Here is an 8,695-nt window from a genome sequence, read left to right on the forward strand (position 1 = left end):
TCTTGAGTTAATAACCTCCACCAAACTCTCAGGAGATTAAACCATTATGAAAGCTCCCATCAAAATAGAGATCATGCTTTCTCTTTTTAAAAGTATATTTTATTGACTCTGTTGTTACAGTAGTTCCAATTTTTTCCCCTTTGCTCCCCTCTGCCAAGGACCCCCCTTCCCCAAGCAATCCCACCCCCCTTTACTTTTGTCCATGGGTCGTGCTTATAAATTCTTTGGCTTCACCCTTTCCTATATTATTTTTAACATCCCCCTGTCTGTTTTGCACCAACTGATTATGCTTCTTAGTCCCTGCACCATTTCCCCATTTCTCCACCTCTCCCCTCACAGCTGATAACCCTCCAAATGATCCCCATACCTATGATTCTGTTCCTATTCTGGTTTCCTTAGTTGGATTTTGTTTTTATTTTTTATATTCAGTTGCTGATAGTTGTGAGTTTGTTGTCATTTTAGTGTTCATAGTTTTGATCTTCTTTTTCTTAAGTAAGTCCCTTTGACATTTCATATACTAATGGCTTGGTGATGATGAACTCCTTTAGCTTCACCTTGTCTGGGAAGCACTTTATCTGCCCTCCCATTCCAAATGATAGCCTTGCTGGATAGAGTAATCTTGGTTGTGGGTTGCTTTTCATCACATTGAATACTGCTTGCCAGTCCCTTCCTGCCTGCAAAGTGTCCTCTGAGAAATCAGCTGATAGTCCTATAGGCAACCCCCTGTAGGCAACTCTCCGCCTCTCTCTTGCTGCTCCCAGGACTCTCTCTTTACCTTTCACCTTTGGCATCTCAGTCATGATGCGTCCTGGTGTGGTCCCCTCTGGGTCCAGCTCACCCGGGACCCTCCGTGCTTCCTGAACTTGTATGTCCATCTCCTTCACAAAATATTGGAAGTTTTCCTCATTTTTCTCAACTCTTGTTTCCTCATTCTGCATTGGTTGACTGTCTGTTTTTTCTTTCTTCCTTATGTTCCAAATCATTGATTTGAACCCCGGTTTCCTTACCTTCACCATTGGTTTTGTGTGGATTTTCCTTCATTTCACTTAGCACAGCCTTCACTTCTTCTCTTATACGTTTGCCGTACTTAAGCATATCTATCAAGCTGGTGATCATCTTTATCACCAGTGTTTTGAATTCTGTGTCTCTTAGGTTGTCTATGTCCTCGTCTGTTAGGTTGGCTATCTCTTCGTTGCTTAGTTCTCCCACTGGAACCTTGATCCATTTCCCCTTTTGGGCCATACTTCTCTCTCTCCTCATTCTGACAGGCTCCTGTGTTTGTTTGCCTCCATATCCCAGGTAGAGTTGTCACTCCTGTTACATTGTAAGGGGCGGAGCCTTAGGGATTTGTCAGTACAGGGGGACCTGTTTCACCACGTTGTGGCACTGTATGTGGAGGAGGGGTCTGAGAGAGAACAATGCTGCCTATCCAGCACTTGCCCCTTTTCCGGGCACCTCTCCCACTTCCGCACCAGACTGGCGCCCCTCTAGCTACTGTCCTGGCCATCATTCCCAGAGTGAGTGGGTCTGCAGATGTTCTAGGACTGTGGGGGCCCTTTAAACAAGTGGACTCTGCTGAGACTGGCAGTTTCTGCCTCTACCCCAACTCCCACTGGTCTGCACAGTCAGAAGCAATGAGACTTGATTTTCCCCGGTGCTGGGACCGTGAGCTGTGTGGTCTGGTCAGGAGCTGGGAACACTCCTCAGGTGTCCCTCCCGACTTTTTAAAATGTGTGACTGTGCTTTCTGCTGGCCTGCCACTGCCGCCGCTGCTGTCCCCACAATGCATCCTCTCCACCCCAGCTCCACCCCTCTTACCTGTCTGGAAGAGTATTTCTTCTTTATATCTTTGTTTGCTGGACTTCCATGCAGTTTGACTTTCTGGAACTTCTGTTTGTTTCTAGTTTTGAGGTAGTCGTATTCCTTCTTAGTTGTAGAGGGAGATGCAGTGTGTCTATCTACGCCTCCATCTTGGCCGGAAGTCTCTCACCTCGAGATCATGCTTTCTATGGTGCTATTAGGTTATTGCCTTTGGGAAGAAAGTCCAGCAGACTATCTCCTGAGAGGTCCATAGGATGGTCTTCTTGGTATATCAGAACAGGATTGTTTCCTCCATTCATTTAATTATTTTCTGTTCCCATTCATAAGTAAGGGATGAGTCTATTTAAATTATACAAAAAAGTAAGTTTGCAACATGATCAATATTAGAGAAAGATATTGTCTTAAGGGTGGTCCACTCTAAAAAATCTGAGGGATATAAGTCTACTCTCTCAGAGAACTATAAGGGGCCCTAATAACACACGGGAAGTCTGATTCTGTCAGTTATATTTGGATGCCTAGGAATCACTGCTAGATTTTGGGAAGCCCCTCATACAAAAATTATGTATGTCAGGACAAATGACACATCAACACCGATGGCTATGAAATAAAGTTATTACTCATATAGTAATCAGAAAAAGATTCCTCCCAAAGAAGGACTCAGTTTCAAAGCTGAATGAAAAAAGACAGAGTGGCTTTGGGTTTTTGTTTCAGTTAGAGGGTGGGATGCAGTGGAAGGACCAGGTTTGAGATTTCTCAGAGTACCAAGAGTCAGAGGGAGTGTAGGCATTCTTATCAGATTGCTCAGCAGTGGGACAAAGGGAAAGGAGAGGGACAGGTTTAAAGGTGTCATTGGTCAACATCAAAACTGTACTTTTATAATTTATCACAATTTATCCCTGATGGTTAACTGATGGCTGAAATATTCTAACTTTTATTTAATAAAATTTAAATTTGCTTAAGTATGAGTTTTAAGAGCTCAGTAACTAAGTACCATATTATATTGAATATGAATAAACTTTGAAACCAGTTTTGAATCAAATCACCTCAGGCTGAATGGGACAACAGAAAAATAAGTCACTGGGTGCCCATAACATTTATTTTTATATTCTAGTAATATTGTTGGACTCCAGCAGCTAGTCACTTGCCTTTCCCACGCATGCAAGGAGTTCGGACTAGCCATCAGCCTGACGAAGACGAATGTTATGGCTCAAGGCACGGGGACTCCCCCATGCATCACCATCGACGGGTACACCCTGGAGGTTGTCAACGACTTCACTTACCTCGGGTCCACCATCTCGAGCTCTCTGTCAGTCGACTTGGAGGTCAACCGGAGAATCGCCAGGGCAGCCACAGTTATGGCCAGACTGAACCGGCGAGCGTGGAACAATTCCAGCCTCACTGAGAAAACCAGACTGCGCATCTACCAAGCCTGCGTACTCAGCACTCTCCTCTATGGCAGCGAGACGTGGACCACCTACGCAAGGCACGAAAGGAAACTCAACCGCTTCCACATGAGGTGCCTGCGATGCGTCCTGCATGTCGCCTGGCAGGATAAGGTCCCCAACACCGAGGTGCTGAAGCGAGCCAATATGAGCAGTTTGCATGCAGTTCTTAGTGAGAGACGCCTCAGGTGGCTCGGCCATGTCAAAAGAATGGATGCAGGCCGTATCCCCAAAGACCTCCTCTACGGCGAGCTAGCAGAAGGCAAGAGGATGACAGGGCGCCCAAAACTGCGGTTCAAAGACATCTGCAAAAAGGACATGACACAATGCTCCATCAATCTCAACACATGGGAAGTTCAAGCAGACGACCGCCTAGCCTGGAGGCTCACGGTCAGGCAAGGTACATCACGTGCAGAGGCTGCGCGCAACGAGGAGGCGGCCCAGAAAAGATCGAGGCGGAAGCAGCGTCAGCAGCAGCAACAACGGCCATCTGCCTTCACCTGTAACAAGTGTGGCAGGGATTGTCACTCCCGAGTCGGACTGCACAGCCATTCTCGGCGGTGCAGATAGACTCTCAAGAAGCTACGCCATCGTCTCTCGAGACGGACGGCTGCCGACGACGACGACGACGAGTAATATTGTTGGCCATTTTAAATTTTACCTCATTTCTTGAATGATTTTAATAGAGAATTTGAAAAATCTTAATTGGTTTTAATAATTTAAGTTTGTTATAGGATGGTGTGAACATCAAGACCAGGTCCACTTATCCTGAAGGTAGTTAGAAATGTAAGTTTTAAAAAAAACTTATATTTTAGGTAACTCTAAAAATAAGAACCCTGTTAGAACTAATAAATAAAATTATGAAAGTAGCAGAATACAAAATTTAAAAACAAAAATCAGTTGCATTTCTATATACTAACAATGAACAATCCCAAAAGAAAGATAAGAAAATGGTTCTATTTGTAGTAGCATACAAATAATAAAGTATTTAGGAATAAAGTTAACCAAGGAGGCAAAAGGCTTGTACACCAAAATCTACAAAACATTGCTGAAGGAAATTCAAGCAGACACAAATAACTGGAAAGATCTTGTGTTCATAGGTTGGAAGATTAATATGGTTGAAATGTCCTTACTACCTGTGTTTGTCAGGATTCTCCAGAGAAATAGAACCTATAAGATGTATATCTATATCTATGTCTCAATATCTATATATGTATAGAAATATAGATAATAGGTAAATAGATTTATTATAAGGAATTGGCTCAGGAGATTATGGAGGTTTACAAGTCCTAAGATCTATAGTCAGCAAGCTGGAAACCTGAGTAGAGTTACTGTACTAGTAAAGTAAATTTTGTGACATCTGGAACATAGCCCTGTTCATTAGCAGATCATGATTAGACTTGGAGTTCAGAGAAAGGTACATAACATTAAATTTTTGTGTTGCCTTTCAATGCATTTACAGTCACCTCATATGGGCGCCTGGAATTCCCTATCTCTTTGATCTCTCTCCTTCCTCACTTTTTAACCCCCTTCCTCCCCCACAGGTCCAACTCTAGTCTCATGGTCATGGGAAGAGTCATTCTTGACTCCATCATGGGAGGATTTTGGTAGATGGTTATAAGCCTATATATGGAGAAGTTTAGGTCTTTCAAACTCTTTGAGAAACTAGCTAGAGATCCAGCAAATAAGCAAAAGGGGATGCTCTCCAAAAGAAGGATTTTCATATTTTTTACCTTAACTGTTTGCTAGTATGAAATAATTTTCTGTAATTATATTACACAAAACAGCCACTGTTAACATTTTGACATTTTGATGAATTTGCACTCATTCAGGTCTTTGCGTGTGTGTGTGTGTGTGTGTGTGTGTGTGTGTGTAACTCAAAATACTTTTTGCTTCAAGTATAAATGCTTTCCAAATATAACCAAGTCCTTTCTTATATTCAGTGGGGGTGATTTGATGTTTATTTATCTTCCATTTCTTATTTCTCATCTAAAAATGCATTTTGTAGCAAATTTCTATTTTTTTAAAAAGCACAGTTCTCTGAAAGCATCATTATTAGTCAGAGAGTGACATTATGGTCTCAAGGGATTGCCAATGGAATATAGTGCTTTTGCTTCTACAATTACTGCTGAAATCTCACCCAGCTGGACCTTCCCACCATTGAATAGTGCCCACATAAAGCTCTATAGGTAAATGCCAACATTACTGTCTAACCAGCACTAGTGAGTAGTTTTACTGGCTACTCCAAGGACCACTTTCAATGCCAGAGGAGACCAAGACCTCTTCATTAACTCATCCAATTCCCTTAGCTCATGTCTCCCTGTTCTAATTAACTGTTAGAAACATCTACAATTCAGAACTGCTACATAAATAACCCGTTGTTTGCTATGAAGACTAATGATTTTCTAAATGGATTTTTTAATATTTTCTAAGATAATGCCTTAATGTAGACATAAAATTACCAGAAATATTGGAACAATGAAAAAGAATGCAAATTCTTTTCCAAATAGTGGAAGAATCAGAAATACAGGAACATAGTATGTAGAGGTGGTTAAGAAGATGGAAGAAATATGTTTTCTCAAAGCTTCCTATAGTAACACAAATCACAGCAATGGTTGCCTGTGGAGTAGAGTGAAATTTACTGGAAAGGTGTAAATGGGAACTTTCTAGGGCTGACCAAAGTGCTTTATCTTGATTTTGATGGAAAGTGAAAGTGTATATAATTATTAAAATCTATTAAACTGTACATTTAAGATCCAGTCATTTTATTGTCAATAAATTATACCTCAATTTTTGAAAAGTCAAGAAAGAGGAATACATAAGACCTAGGAAGCCAGGGATCTAACATAATAAAAAAAGTAAGAATTTCTAGCATGATGACAAGGACAAGTCCCAGGATGATGGCTGAGCAGTTAGCCCAGAGAACAGGCAGGTCAGACTTAGCAAGAACACACTGGTATCTAGGAGAGGGGCTTCCCAGAAAAACTAGAAGTTGTGTATTGCCTAATGGATTGGAACATTCAGAAAATTATATTAACGTGTAACAGCCTTGACAGAGCATGAAGGAGCAATTAACAATTGATACACCGATCACCAAATAAGGAAAAATATTGTGCCATTACTATCCCTACAGGGGATTATAAAAGATAGGAAACATAATCATAGTACATTACTTGGCTCCATGGATAATGTATATATGGTAACTTTTATAATAATATAAATACTGGTTATTGGTTTTTTGAAATATGATATAGCTATATTGGAAGGATTAGGGGCACAGGAAGTATGTGTGTGTGTGTGTGTGTGTGTGTGTTCAAAAGGGCTGAATTTCACCTACTATAACACGAAATCAACAGTTGTTGAAATGGAAACTTTAAGATATAGTATATTATTTAGAAATATGAAGTTGGAACCCACGAAATATACAGCTAAACTAGTTGAAAATTGTTGTATTTGAAAAGCAGGATTTGAGGTCCAGGAGCACTGATCAGAGGCCTTTTTTGTTTTAAGTTTTTTAATACTAATTGTGTATATACTTTGAAGTTGAAATGCAAATTAACTTTAAAAGAAAGGTGACTGTTGTAGGCAGAAGAATGCCCCCAAAGATGCCACACTAATCCTTCAAACCTGTGAACTTATTATGTTACATGGTAAGGGAAAATTAAGGTTGTAGAAGAATTGATGGTTGCTATTCACCTGACCTTAACTAAAAGATTATTCTGAACAATCTGCACAGGTACAATATAATCACAAGGTTTTTTAAAGTGAAAGGGTCAGGCAGGAAAGAGGTCAGAGTAATGTGATGTGAGAACTCAACTGCTCTTCTTGACTTTCAAAAATGGAGGAAGGGACCACCTATCAAGGAACGTAGGTGACCTGCAGAAGCTGTAAAGGACAAGGACACAGAGCCTTTCCTAGAGCCCCTGGATGGGAACGCAAGCCTGCTAACACCTTGATCCTAGCACTGAGACCCATGGCCCACCTTTGATCTACACAACTGTACTATAATTAGTTTATGTTATTTTAACTCACTTGGCTTGTGGACATTTTTTTGCAGGAGTAAAAGAAAACTAACACAGTGACAGGGTAACAAAAACTCTAGAAAAATACATGTTTATTTATGTGGATATTTTCCTATGTACCTTAATTGACCTTTCCTTTTCCTGTGTTTTAGGATTAGCTTCCAAACAGTATACTGTGTCACACAAAGGCCAATAAGAACAATGCTGACCAAAGCTATTAAGGCAGTCACACACCTGTCTTGTACTGACAACGATATTCCACTCCATAGAAATAATCAATTATGGCATAACACTGTTTCAGATTCATAAGCAAGACTATCCCACAATGGTTTCTAATTTATTTAAGCAGCTATTTACTGATATAATAATTCACTAATGGTTTATTCTATTACAATGGATGTACTATGAAAGAAATTATTATTTCGACATGATCACCAAACGAATTTGTTATGATCACTGCTTTTTCATCAAGGTTTAGTGCAGTTTCACCAATATATTATTAAAGAAGATAATGAAAGGCATTATTGAAAACACTAAAGGAGTCATATCCTTATATAAGATCTTATCTCTCTCTAATATAAAGGCTTTCAAGTCTTTTGTATGGCAGAGGCTGGAGAAACATGAATGAGGCTGTCTAGGAATTCTATATGTAGTCAAGTAGACAAGAGAGATTAAAACTTTAAAAATGCATTGGTTATGGTTCTCTTTTCAAGTATGATGATATTCATCTATATTTCTTCAGTTGCTTCAGAGCATTGTTTTATCCCCAGCTGCCAAGATTCAATCAATTTGTAGCATTTTAATGTGTTTTTATTATTGTATCAAAATATACATTTAAGCTGTTTGTCATTATGGCCATTGAAGAATGGTAGCAGCAGCCTGCATGGTGTGAGGAGGAGGAGGCCTTGTGTTTTGATGTTCCTTGGTTTGAAATGTTGGGTGTGTTATATAGTTATTACAGCAAAACATAAGTATGATGAGTGTAAGGTCATATATTTATGATGATATTAATGCAGGAAAGGATAATAAATATCATGTAATTTGTTGTAAGATGAAAGTACTGAGTTTCCTGGTTTTTAGAAAAAATCTGAGCAGATATTTTTGACATTTCTTTAGGATCTCTGACTGGTTACTAAAGGGCTTTTTTAGAGTAGGTCTCGAAGGTCCCAAATCGTTCAAAGCCCTAATGGTGTTGGGAAGCTGTGGAGTCCTGTAAATTCTTCTGGAATCTCATAGTGTGAACTAACAAGACACTGGCATGAGTACCACAAAGTTTTAGAGGTTTCCCATCTACCTCATGCTATTTGGTGGCAAGGTTTTACAAACTCCAGTGTTGGCACACCCCAAGGGCATCAGAAGTAATTCACTTCTCTAAAACTGTGCCATTGTAGCTAGAGATAAGATCCTATG

This window comes from Furipterus horrens, unplaced genomic scaffold (genome assembly GCF_987537825.1).
Source record: "Furipterus horrens unplaced genomic scaffold, mFurHor1.1.pri manual_scaffold_17, whole genome shotgun sequence".
In the NCBI taxonomy this organism is placed as follows: Eukaryota; Metazoa; Chordata; class Mammalia; order Chiroptera; family Furipteridae; genus Furipterus; species Furipterus horrens.